The 12,654-nt window shown below is 49.2% G+C and overlaps 1 protein-coding gene across 2 annotated transcripts in view; it reads right to left on the reverse strand.

Moving 5' to 3' along the window:
* PARN (poly(A)-specific ribonuclease) overlaps positions 1-12,654 on the reverse strand; it is a 305,400-nt gene that overhangs the window by 72,870 nt on the left and 219,876 nt on the right. The gene's annotated exons all lie outside the window — the stretch shown is intronic.

Below are 12,654 nucleotides of genomic sequence, written 5' to 3' on the forward strand. Positions count from 1 at the left end.
TTTTCCAAGAGTTTCTCTGGAACGGCTTCGAATTTTTAGTCTCCGTGGTGGGGTGCTTCTGAGCACTCCATTTCTGGGCAAGTTTTTGTGTTGTTGTTTTTGTTTTTTCAAGAGTGACGAGCTGATGTTAATAAGGAAAGGAAGCAGCCTTTCATTGAATGCCTTGTCTTCACCATGTGCTTAATATACATTATCTCTAATCCTGACAACAGCCCAGTGAAGTAACTCTTATTAGTCCCTATTTTACGGATATGAAGCTTGTAGCTGTTAAGTCATTTTCCAGAGTGGCGCTGCCCAAGACTGTAGCTCCTAGTCATATGTGGCTATTTTTGTGTAAATTAGCTAAGAGTTAAAAAATCCGAACATTCACTGCCTGGGTTGCACCAGCAACTAGTTCACTGGGGCCAGTGGCTGTCACACTGCACAGCAGAGATACAGACCATTTTGATTACTGCAGAAAGTTCGAGGGATTGGTGCTCTTTCAGTGATTTCAGAGGCAGGAACTGGGAGCGTCAGGATTCAAACCCAAGCTTCTTTGAAGGAAGCACTATTATCACCCCTGGCTTCTTTCTTCTTCTCTTCCTTCGGCTGAGAAGCAGACACTAGAGCAGTGATTCTAAACCCTGGGTACACATTAAAATAACCCAGACTGCTTTAAAAAACAATACTGATGTGAGGGTCCCGGCCCCAGGGATTCTGACTTAATTGTGATCGGGAGGGTTTTTTGTAAGTCCTCATGTGATTCAAGTGTGCAGGCAGGATTGGGAGCAGCTAGACGAGAGGATCCACACCCGGGATGGGGGAAGGAGCTGGTTCATCTGCCGTGAGAACGTGGCCCCCTTGTGGACCCAGAAGTGGGCTTCCCCCCCGGGGACCAGCTCTAAACGTCCTCCTCAGAGAGCTCAGGTTCATGTCTGAGGGGACAGACTGAAGTGCTTTCTCACATGCTTCCTGCTCGAGGGGACACACAACAAAGAGCTCTGCTTTTAGAAGCAGGCTTTGTCACACTATCCTGGAAGAAAGGAGTTGCGGACGCAAAATCAGAGAGACAGAGTGAAAACCCCATAGCCCCAGATTTGAATTGAAAGTACCGGGTGAAATCCTGCTGTATTTTGCCTGACAAAATGAAGGGTGTGTTTCTGACCACGTCTCCTGAAAAGGTGAGAAAGAATGACCAGTTCAGCAGCTATCTAAGCACTCCCAGCACCCACATTATGGTCTCTAAACACCACTTTTAATCAGAAACCAGGGCTCTGTGGAGATATGGCTGATTCCAGATGTGAGGCAGGAAATGTACAGGTGAGCCTGGAATATCTGGTCACCCAGGTCACATGGGGCTGTCAAAGACTTCTGGGATCATGTCAAATAGGACACAGGGGACAGTGTGAAGAGGATCCCACTGGCCAAAGATGGGACAATTTGAGTATCAATAAGAATAATAACTGTCATGGATTAAAACATGTCATATACATCTAAATCTATGAGGTCACCAAGATATTTAGAAAAATAGAAAAATAGGGGCACCTGGATGGCTCAGTCGGTTAAGCATCTGCCTTCAGCTCAGGTCATGATCTCAGGGTCCTGTAATTGAGTGCTGCATCCGGCTCCCTGCTCAGCAGGGAGTCTGCTACTCCCTCTCCCTCTGCCCCTCCCCCCACTCCTGTGTGCTCTCTGTCTCTCTCTCAAATGAATAAATTTTTTAAAAAGAAAGAAAAATAGAAAAACATAAACTCATTTGTCATCTCTGGAGGATGCTGAGGAACGAACTCATTGTTTTGACAATGTCCAATAAAGGGAAAAAAACCAAGCATTTATCCTTTCTGGTATGAACTATACCTTGCAGCAACCAAACAGTTGATAAGGGCAAGTTTCCCTTTATGGAAGTATTCCAGCTAACAAACAAAGAAGGATAGAATTAGTATGCCACCATTTTGCAACCTCCAGTGGATCTGGATAGTCATCATCAATGGCTGCTAACATCACAAAGAGGGACAGCCAGACATTATGTACCTTCAAATGGAATACTAAGCAGCCACCATAAAGTTATACAAACACACACACAAACACACACACACACACCAAACATGAATCTAAGTGAGCTTCTAGATCTAGCTACTGATTTATAAGAAATAGAGCTGGGAGAGGAACGCATGTAACAGCAATATGGGAATGCAATAAGCAAAACTCAGTCTGTAGGATAGGTCACAGAGCAACCAACCCAGTTTTTTCAACAAATAAATAGCAAGAGACAAAAAAGGGAGGAAGTGGGTACCTACAGATTAACAGAGACATAAGGGACATATCCACAGTCACAATGTATGAACCTTATATGCGTCCCGATTTTAACCACTGTAAAGCAAACATTTATGAGACAACCAGAGGAATTGGAACACTGGATATTTGCTAATATTAAAGCACTACTGTTAGTTCTAGGAGGGGTGATGGTGGTTTTAAAAAAAAATTTTTTTTTTGAGTCATATACTAAAATATTTGCAGAAGAAATGGTTGCTGTCTGCTGTCTGGAATGTGCTTCGAAGTATATGTGGGATGAGGGAGGAAGGGAAGGGGGGTAGAGATAGGACAAAATTAGCCAAGAGCTGGGGATTGTCGAAGGTGGGTGATGGGTAGCTGGGGTTCATTGTACCGTAGACTCTACTCTTGCACTTGCTTGAAGTTTTTCATGATAAAAAATAAGAATTCCAGGCTTTTCCTTCCCTGTTCTCAAGGGCATCAGCTTGGTCTTCTCGCCCACGGCTAGCACCTCCGGGGCGAGCCTGGGTGGCCAGCTTGAGGTACATCTCGGCATGCACACACGCACACGCACACGCACATGCACACGCACAGCCGTCTCCATGGCAACCAGCCACAGGAGCGAACAGCCTCCACGTGGCTCGGGTCCACATGAGGATCAGGCCAGCTGCTGGTGTCATGCCAGGCCACTGTAGCTGCTCCCCTCAGAGAATTCCTAGTCAGATCCTCACAGGGGACCCCCTCCCCACATCTGCCTGCTTGCACCCCCTTCCCCATCACTCGTGCCCCACCCAAGCACACCCTGAGGAAGTTGAGGTCAATTCGCGGACAGAACAGGACCCTGAATCAGATCCAGGTGTGAATTCTGATTTCACCACTTAATGGCAGGACCTTTAACTTCCCGGAGCCTCGATCCTCTCACCTGTACAATGGGCATAAGGTGACCTCGCCTAACTCAACAAATTTCTATTCTGGGGGGACAGTGGCAAAAAGGGCCTAGTCTCCACCTCATGCAACCAGACACTCGGAGGTAAAAGGCAATCTTAGCAGAGTATAAATGGTAAATATAAAGTGCATGTCACAAAACTTGAAATGTAAATGTGCTTAATCACATCCACATTGTTTTGAAAACTGGCAGTCACTACTTCCGAAAGTCTTTTTTTTTTTTAAAGATTTTATTTATTTGAGATAGAGAGAGAGAACGAGAGCCAGGAGACAGAGAGAGGGGGAGAAGCGACTCCCCACTGAGCAGGAAGCCCGACGTGGGGCTTGACCCCAGGACCCCGGGATTATGACCTGACTCGAAGGCAGATGCTTAACCGACTGAGCCACTTGGGTGCCCCTACTTATGGAAATCTTAACTCCCAGTCTTACTTTTAGTTAACCAGAGTATCCAGCTATGCCAAACACAGAATAATTTCCCTTACCTTGATGCTCACATTTCCATGAGGTAAGTACTATTATTCTCATTTTATGGAAGAAGAAACTAGAAACAGAGAGGCAAGGTACCTTGCCCGAGGCCGCACCGTGGGTAGATGGCCCTATCCTCAATGCTCAGCCCTCTGCATTGAATAAGCTTTGAAATGCAGCAGCTGAGCCCAGAAATCAGGGCTGCCAGGAGACCAAGAGGCTCTCCAGGTCAAACTCCATTTTTTCAAATGAGGAAACAGTGGCCCAGAGAGGCCACGTAAATTCTTCCAGGCCACACAGCAAATCAGCTGCAAAGCCTGTGTCCAGGCTGCTTGGGGAGAAGATGCAGAGAAGTGTCTCATCGTGAGGGAAGCTCGCTCTTTGGCCCCACTTAATCCTGTCCCAGAGTCGGGTGACCAACCATCCTGGGGTTTCCGGGGAATGGGGACTTTAGAGGGCCGAAACCAGGCAGGTCCTGGACCAACTACGATGAGTTGGTCATGAGGTGGCAGAGCAAGGCTTCTCAATGGATGTTTTCCAGGACACAAGGCCCTGGGCTGGAGCTGGCTGAGGAGAACCATCAACGAGGCCCCTTACAAGCACTGGGGCTTCATGCTAAGGTCCCCTGGATGTACCACCCACGTGCCATCTCAAAGGCCTCCCAAGGGCTCCATCACCCCGCATCCTTCCTTGCCCACTCTGATCTGTCCTCCCCCCTACAGCCAGAGTGTTCTGAGTTGTAAATCTAATTATCCCACGTCCCAGTTTAGAAACCAAAATGGGTTCTCATTTTTCCAATTGCTTTAGGACAAACTCTAAACTCTGCCGGCCCAGAGGCCCCCTTGCTCAGTTTGCCTGGCCCAGCTGCCTCCCTCTGGAACCCACCCGACAACTATGATATTCTAGGAAGGACTAGCCAGAGCCCTTCTAACTGCACCCTCCCCGGCCCACACACCCTTTTCCTAGCACCCAGCCTTTCTTGCTCAGAGTCAGCCCCAATTGTAATCACATGGCTATTTGTCTGATGAACTGATTAGTCCTATTTGGTCTCCCCCACCCCCAGCTAGACTGTCCGCCCACAGGAGCAGAACTGTTACGTGATGTTCGCTTCTGTTTTATAGCCCCTGTCTCAGTGCTGACACACGAACGGCACCTAATAAGCAGTCATGGAATGGCCCAGCCAACGCCACCATCACCTCCGACTGGGCCTCCACCTGAACCCACAGAAACCATTTATAGCCACCCTGACCTCCAGTTCCCATTTCAGACAGGCTGGCATCCGTGGTGTCACGTGACAGAAGATCCCAGAAAAAGATTGGCCAAGAGGCTCCTGGAAGGAGCTATGGCTGCCAGGATCAAGGGCTTGGGGTTTTGGGGGGGTTTTTTTGTTTTTTGTTTTTCCTTTAATTATCGTACCTGTTCTGCCCATTCTTTCTTGGCTCTGTTCCCATCTCTACCTAAGCACCAGCTCAGGGGGAAAAAAAAAAACAACCCTGAAACATCAGCCCCGGCGTTTCAGACAAGATAGCTGGCTGGTTCCCTCTCGGCTGGTAATTAATGCTGAAAATGTTCATGACTTGCCTTGGCCACAAGGTAATAATAAAACTGTGCTGCCTGATTATTTGCCTACTAATTCCCTTCTCGTGTGTGTGTGTGTGTGTGTGTGTGTGTGTATGTTTCCTTCCCCTTTCCTTAAATTAATTCCAGAGTTCCTCCAGATTTCTCGTTGCTAAGCTCTGAAGTTCCAGGCCCCGCAGCGCCCGCGCTGATTGGCCAGGGACGCCCCCGGCAGCTCCAATCAGAGGCGGGCTGCTGAAAGCAGCATCCACATCACCGCTCGCCCCGGGGTTTTGGAATATTCTCGCTGACGTTATGAACCGCAAAGGTTTTTGTCTAACTCTGCAAAACCTGTTCTCTTGATCTTGTCTGCCTCTCCCTCCGGAGCTCAGGCTTTCGGGGGAGGAGGGAGTAGGTGGGTGCCAGAGGTCCTGGAATTTCCCCAGAAGGATAGGGAGTCCCCTGGTTGCCAGGTCGGGGTCAGCGACAGGGCCCATTCGTGGTGGGCCACAGATGACAGCGTGATGCCCCACCACAGGCTGGGGGATGCCTCAAGCCCCCCTGGGCTGACCTCTTGGTGAAACACTGAAGAAGGTTGAATGTGGAGGCCACATTTGTAAAGGACTTTAAAACACGTGCATGGTTAAGGACACCCAGGAGGGCCATTCTGGTCCAAATCCTAATGCCAGCCGCCACCATGAACGGAGTCCCTTCTGTGTGCCAGAAACTTTAAGACCACTTTATTGAGGGATGATTGACATACAAAAAGCGGTATATATTTAACCTATACACTGCTGAGTTTGAAGGTAAGTATGCACCCATCACCACAATCTATGCCATAAACAGATCCATCCCCTCCACAAGTGTTCTCCTGCGTCCTTTGTTTCATTTTTCCGGTGATAAGAACCTTTAACATAAGATCTACTCTCTGAGTACATTTGTAAGTATACAATATTGTTTACTACACACACTGCACAGTGCATTAGATCTCCAGCACTTACTCATCTTGCATAACTGAAACTTTGAGCCCCTTGACCAGTATCTCCCCGTTCCCCTGTCTTCCCAGCCCCTGGCAATCATCATTCTACTCTCTGGTTCTATGAGTGTGACTATTTTAGATTCCTCATCTAAGTGGAATCATGCAGTACTTGTCCTTCTGAGACTGGCTTATTTCATGCAGCATAATGTCCTCCGAGTTCACCCCTGTGTTCACATATGACAGGAGTCCCTTCATTTTTCTGAGGCTGAATAATATTCCACTGTATATATATGCCACCTCTTCTTTATCCATTCATCCATTGATGGACATTTTGGTTGAATCTGGGTCTTGACTGTTGTGCCAGAAACTTTATATACACACCTCCTCCCAACCCCAAACTCCCCATGAACACACGGAAAATACCATGGACTGCCACTGGGTTTGCTTGGACTACTCCCACCTTTTACTAACGGGGGAGCCATACTAAAAGAGAAATCATGTGACCCAGGCCTGGCCACAGTGATTGGCTCTGGGATGGGCACATGACCAAGCTGGGCCAATCAGAATGTACCTTGGACTTCCTTGAACAGACTTTCTGCTGGAACTATAGGAAAAAACACCACTCGCCACTGGATTTGCTGAGCTGGTGACTGGCGGGAATGCACGTAGAAGGTGTATGAGCGTGATGTGAAACCCCTGTGACAAGGCTTGAGCCCTAAATGCAGCCGTCGGGGAAGTCAGATCTACTCCCGGGATTTTAGTTACAGGAACGGTAAATTCTTTACCTGTTGAAGCCAATTTGCCTTCTGTGTCTGTTGGTTCTGACAGAGTGTAATACAGACACACACTTTCTCCTCGTGGTCCCTGGGTCTGGGTTGGGCATATTCCCACACAGGCTCCTCCCAATCATCTGGTGAGGTATTCTGTTTTGCAGATGGGGAAACTAAGGCTCAGATTGGTGAGGGAATCTTGCACAGATAATACTGCCAATATGTACTCAAGGATTCAAATCTGGGCTAATTCCTGGATGTCTTGGTGATCCCTCTTCGAGAAGCTCTTGCAAATCCAATTTGCAAACAGGGTCCCCATCTCCAGGATAGCACCCCCTTCAGAATAGTGGTACTAAGCAGAAACCAAGTGTCATCCCTGATCCCTCCCTGCCACACCTGAGCCTCACTAAGTCCTGCCCATCGACCTCCTCTGCAGCCCTGGAAGCATTTACTTCTTTCCCTGTCCACCTCTCCACCTTGTTGAAGCTCTCATTTCTCAAAATCTTGGCCTCAAGAATTGCCTCCCACCTGGTTCTCCTGTGCCCATTCTTGCCCTTCTCCTCCAATATGGCTCCCCTTTGCATCCAGAGGAATTGTCTCAAAATGCCCATCTGATCATATCACCTTGCTGGGGGACACTGGGTCTGATGACCTGATGGCATACATTTGCCTCTGGGGATGTTTTGAGAATTATGCAACCCCTCGGTCCCACTTGACTTTCGGGCACAGAGTCTTCAACCCAAGAGGTGGGCAAGACACGGCTCCCTGCGTCTCGGCCATTCCATCATCCATCCCACCAGTAGTTGCTAGCACTTCCCAAACACTGTTTGCTGTTCTGAGGCCCCAGAGATGACTCATTGGCCACCTGAGTGAACCGCACAGAGAACTCGCCACGGGCCAGGCCTGCAGTCCGTGCTTCACGCCCACTAACTTGCTCACTCCTCCAGCAACCCTGTAAAGCAGTGGCTATTCTTAACCCCATTTTACAGTTGGGAATAAAGAGGTCCCTATTCTCATGAAGCATATATGCTAGTGAGAGAGCCTGACAAAATCAAGTTATACACACACACATACACACACACGACATAATTTAGAGAGTGATGGGCCCAAGGGTGATTCTTGGACTCTGAGCCTTCCCGATTCTTCATCTCACCTTGTAGCCTGTAACATGGACAGGGCCCAGGGCAAGAATAGAAATGAAGGCCCAGGTACTGTATGTCGACAGATTGGAAAGTTATAAATCAAGCTAAGAAACCATATAAATAGGGGCGGCTGGGTGGTTCAGTCGTTAAACGTCTGCTTCGGCTCAGGTCATGATCCCAGGGTCCTGGGATCAAGCCCCGCATTGGGCTCCCTGCTCAGCGGGAAGCCTGCTTCTCCCTCTCCCACCCCTCCTGCTTGTGTTCCCTCTCTCGCTGTGTCTCTGCCAAATAAATAAATAAAATCTTTAAAAAAACCAAACATATAAATATAATATGTTCTATCCTCCCTCTTTGACAGATACACCCTCGCTATGACTTGGAAGATCACAACTAAATTCAGAATTCTCCCAGATTCCTTGGAGTGTGACAGGCCATCCCACTGCTCTGCCCACCCTTCTTCTGCATTCTGCACCTTGAGGGCCTTGTGCACCTGCATAGACAGCCCAGCCCGAAAGTGCACATTCTGTCCTGACCCCCACACATGGCTGCCCTCGAGCCCCCTGGAGGTGAGGGGCACACATACTGGGAAGGCCAGTCTACCCTCAGCAGGGCACATGAAGGGAAGACACCTGAGCAGGCTTTGGAAATGGCTCAGTGCCGCTGGGGCAGGAATTCTGGAGTTCTGGATCCCCAGAACATGGCCCAGAAGTGGGGACTGTGTGGGTACCAGGTGGGCACAAGCCCCTGGTTCCATGGCCCCTTGCCCCATGGGGAAGGGCCTGGCTAGAGAAGAACCAGTGGGAGCCCCCTCCAAATCCTGGGGCCAGCCTCGCCTGAGTCTAAGGCAATGCTGCTCATGGTCTTCTGGTTTATATATAAGGTCCTTGACATTTGCACCTTGACTATCCCATCCCTCCCTGTGTGCCTCTGCCTTACTTCCCATACCGGGTTGAATGGTGACCCCCCACACCCCCCAACAACATTCATGTCCACCCAGAACCTCAGTATGTGACCTTATTTGAAAAGAGAGTCTTTGCAGATGTACTCAAGGTAAGATGAGGTCATACTAGGTTGGGCTGGGCCCTAAATCCAATGACTGGTGTCCTTGTAAGACGAGGAGAGGACACAGAGGCACACAGAGGCAGAGAGTGAAGGGACACAGCTACAAACTAAGGAGCGCTGAGGATTATGGGAAGCCACCAGAAGCCAGGAAGAGGCAAGGAAGGATTCTTCCTTAGGGCCTTGGAGGGAACATGGCCCTGCCGACACCTTGATTTAGGACTTCTGGCCTCCAGAATCGTGGGAGGGCGAATTTCTGTGGTTTCCTCCCACCACGTTTGGGGTACTTGGTTGTGTCAGTCCTAGGAAACTAACACCCTCCTCTCTCCCAGCCTCTTGCGTACCCAGCTTCAGGCTGGTACAGGAAAAATGTCACCGGCACGTGGCAACATTCCCCAACCCCTCCCAACTCACCTGGACAGCCTCAGAGCCAAAATGACACGCCATCCTTTCCAAGAAGACCCCCTCCACCCTGTCCAGGCAGCCTGGGGGCAGCCGCCTTCTCCGGGGCGGGGGGTATGCTGGGTCCCTGAAGTAAGACCTAGAAGGTGCACTCTGCTCTAGGGAGTCCCTCACGGCTGCCCACCTGGGCCGCACCCCAGCCAGTACCCAGAGGAATGTATGTTAAAAAACTCCGTTGGGCTCCAACCACATGTGGTTTGCTGCTTAGCTTGCCAGCAGGGAGCTTGACTGTGTTTGTCACAACTTCTAGTGTTTGGTTCCATTTAACCCAGGCTGAGGCTGTGGAGGTGCGCACATGCAGGAGAGAGAGCTGTATATAATCTTTTGTGCACAAAGCCTGCGGCAGAATTGCCTGACCTCCCCCCTTCCCAAATACAGAAGACGAAAAAGTAAACTGAGCAAGAGGTCAGGTCTCTTTGGATATTGGAGTGTTTGAACTCCCCAGCAAAGAGCTGCTATCTATTCTAAACTCCATGAAATGAGATGACTTATCCCCAGATGGGTTGTTGGGACTATATGCCGTTTGAATGTCAAAAGCCATTTGTCCGTTCATCCATCCACTGACCCACCTATCCACCCATCCACCCACCTATCCACCCATCCACCCACCTATCTACCCATTCACCTACCTATCCATCCACCCATCATTTGCTAGGCTCCCCCTCTAATTATCGTAATGATGTTACTAACAGCAATAATAATAATAATAGTTCCTCTTCACTGGGCACTGTCTAACAGATATGCTGTGTGCTAAGCACTTTGCATGTACCATCTGTTTAATCCCCACGAACAATTCTATACAATAGATGCCAAGAGACCCATTTCACAGTGGCAGGAAAGCAAGGCACAGAGAAGTTGGGTCTCTGGCCCAAGGCTTCACAGCCCACTGCATTAGATTAAATGTGGTCAGAAATTCCCTGCTGTTCCCCTGCCAAGAAATGGTATCTATCTCTATCTCCCTAAATCTAAGCTGGCCTCGTGAGTTGCTTTGGTTAATAGGATTTGCCAGCAGTAGGAATATATGAGCCCCAGGCCCAAGCCTCAAGACGCCTGGCAGCTTCCATCTTTGCTGACTAGGAACACTGACCTGAAGCCTCCACATAAGGAAACTGGTCCTACCTCCTGGAACACGAAAGGCCTCATGAAGGAGAATGGAAGCCACCAAAGCTACCAGCCAACACCAGCTGTCGCACACGGAATGGCACCATCCGCACCATCTGACGCTCTGGCCGAGTGAGCCCAAGCATAACCAGCACAGGACCTGCCCAGCTAACCCACAGCATCATAAAAAATAATCAATTGCTGTTTTAAGTGGCTATGTTTTGGGTTGTCACTCAGTAAGTCTCACTGAGACACGTTGTATAAGAAGCCAAGATAGGATTCTACCCCATTTCTAGCACCTGGGCCTTTCAGAGCAGGGACTGTGGCCCCTGAATGTGGGGAGCTCCGGGGAATGGGCTCTCCAGCGAAGACCCTGCTGGGTCATCTGTGTGAAGGGAGAGGTGTCCCAGATGGGTTCTCGGGACACTGACTGTGTGTTTCACTCACACAGCAACTGAGTGCTGCACACCTACCCATGACCATCACTGTTCTAGGTGTTGGGTATGTGATGGCAAGCAATACACAGGACTCCAATCTCAGGGAGCTTGAGATTTAGGGAAGAAGACAGACGAAAGCAATTATGGATTGTGAAGAATGGGGTATAAGAGACCAAGAGGGACTGAGGAGAGAAGGCCATGGGGTGGGCTAACTTTAGATGAGGGACTAGAAAAGATTCCCCCAAGAAGGCATGCTTTAGCTTGAGTCTACCAGAGTGACAGAGACGTGTAGTTACAAGAGAAATAATCCAGGTCAAAGGAAGCATCTGGGTAAAGGCCCTGAGTTAAAGCAGAGCCTGGGATTTTGAGTATGGAGGGAGCAAGGTGAGGAAGATTGATGCAGACATAGAAGGAAGATGGGCCAGACCAGATCATACGGCCTCGGACATTGGCTTAGTGCATTTGGGCTGCTATAACCCAGATACCACAGACTGGGAGGCTTATCAACAACTCAATCTCTCTCTCACAATTCTGGAGACTGGGCAGTCCAAGATCAAGATGCTGGCCATTTCGGGGTGTGGTGAGGGCCAGCTTCCTGGCTCATAGATAGCCAGCTGCTCACTGCATCCTCACCTGGTAAAGGGATGAGGGAACTCTCTGGGGTCTCCTTTATCAGGGCACTAATCCCATTCATGAGGATGCCACCCTTGTACCTAGTCACCTCCCAAAGACCCCACCTAACACCACCACCCTGGGGCTTAGGATTCAACACATGAGCTTTCAGGGGACACATTCAGCCTATAGCAGAGGTTATAGGAAAAAAATCGGAAATGGTCTCCAAGTGTGCTGGGAAAGCAATAGCAAGTTTTGAGCAGAAGAGGAACACGATTGTATTTAGATTTTAATAAATACCTCTGCTCTGTGGACAACAGATCAAAGAGAGCCCGTGGGAGGAGGTAATGTGAGACAAGAAAGGAAGCCAGTAGGGACATGTCACAAAGCGAGTTACCTCTGTGAGCAACCAGAGCTCAGTGCCACTGAGGAACCTGGGGAGACAGTGTTGAACATACACCTCAGAACGGGTCCACAAAGAGGTGAGGGAGCTGGGGTATTTATACCCCAGATCTCTCCAATCACTGGTTGAGGACAGTTGTCACCTCATTTCCCCATATGGTTTCTATCCGCAGTTATATATTTCCAACCATCCCTTTTTATTATTTTTTCAAGATTTATTTATTTTAGAGACAGAAAGAGAGCATGTGCATGCAAGTGGTGGGGGAGGGGCAGAGGGAGAGAGAGAATCTCAAGCAGACTCCCCACTGAGCATGGAGCCCAATGTGGGGCTCGATCTCACGACCCCGAGATCAAGACCTGAGCCGAAATCAAGAGTCAGACACTCAACCGAATGAGCCACCCAGGCGCCCCTCCAACCATTCTTTACATTAGCCAAGTTCTAATCTGCCCCATCCGGAGGTGAGCACATTGGC

Source organism: Mirounga angustirostris, unplaced genomic scaffold, assembly GCF_029215605.1.
Source record: "Mirounga angustirostris isolate CCGP_5_RB_7025 unplaced genomic scaffold, mMirAng1.0.hap1 SCAF_5, whole genome shotgun sequence".
In the NCBI taxonomy this organism is placed as follows: domain Eukaryota; kingdom Metazoa; phylum Chordata; class Mammalia; order Carnivora; family Phocidae; genus Mirounga; species Mirounga angustirostris.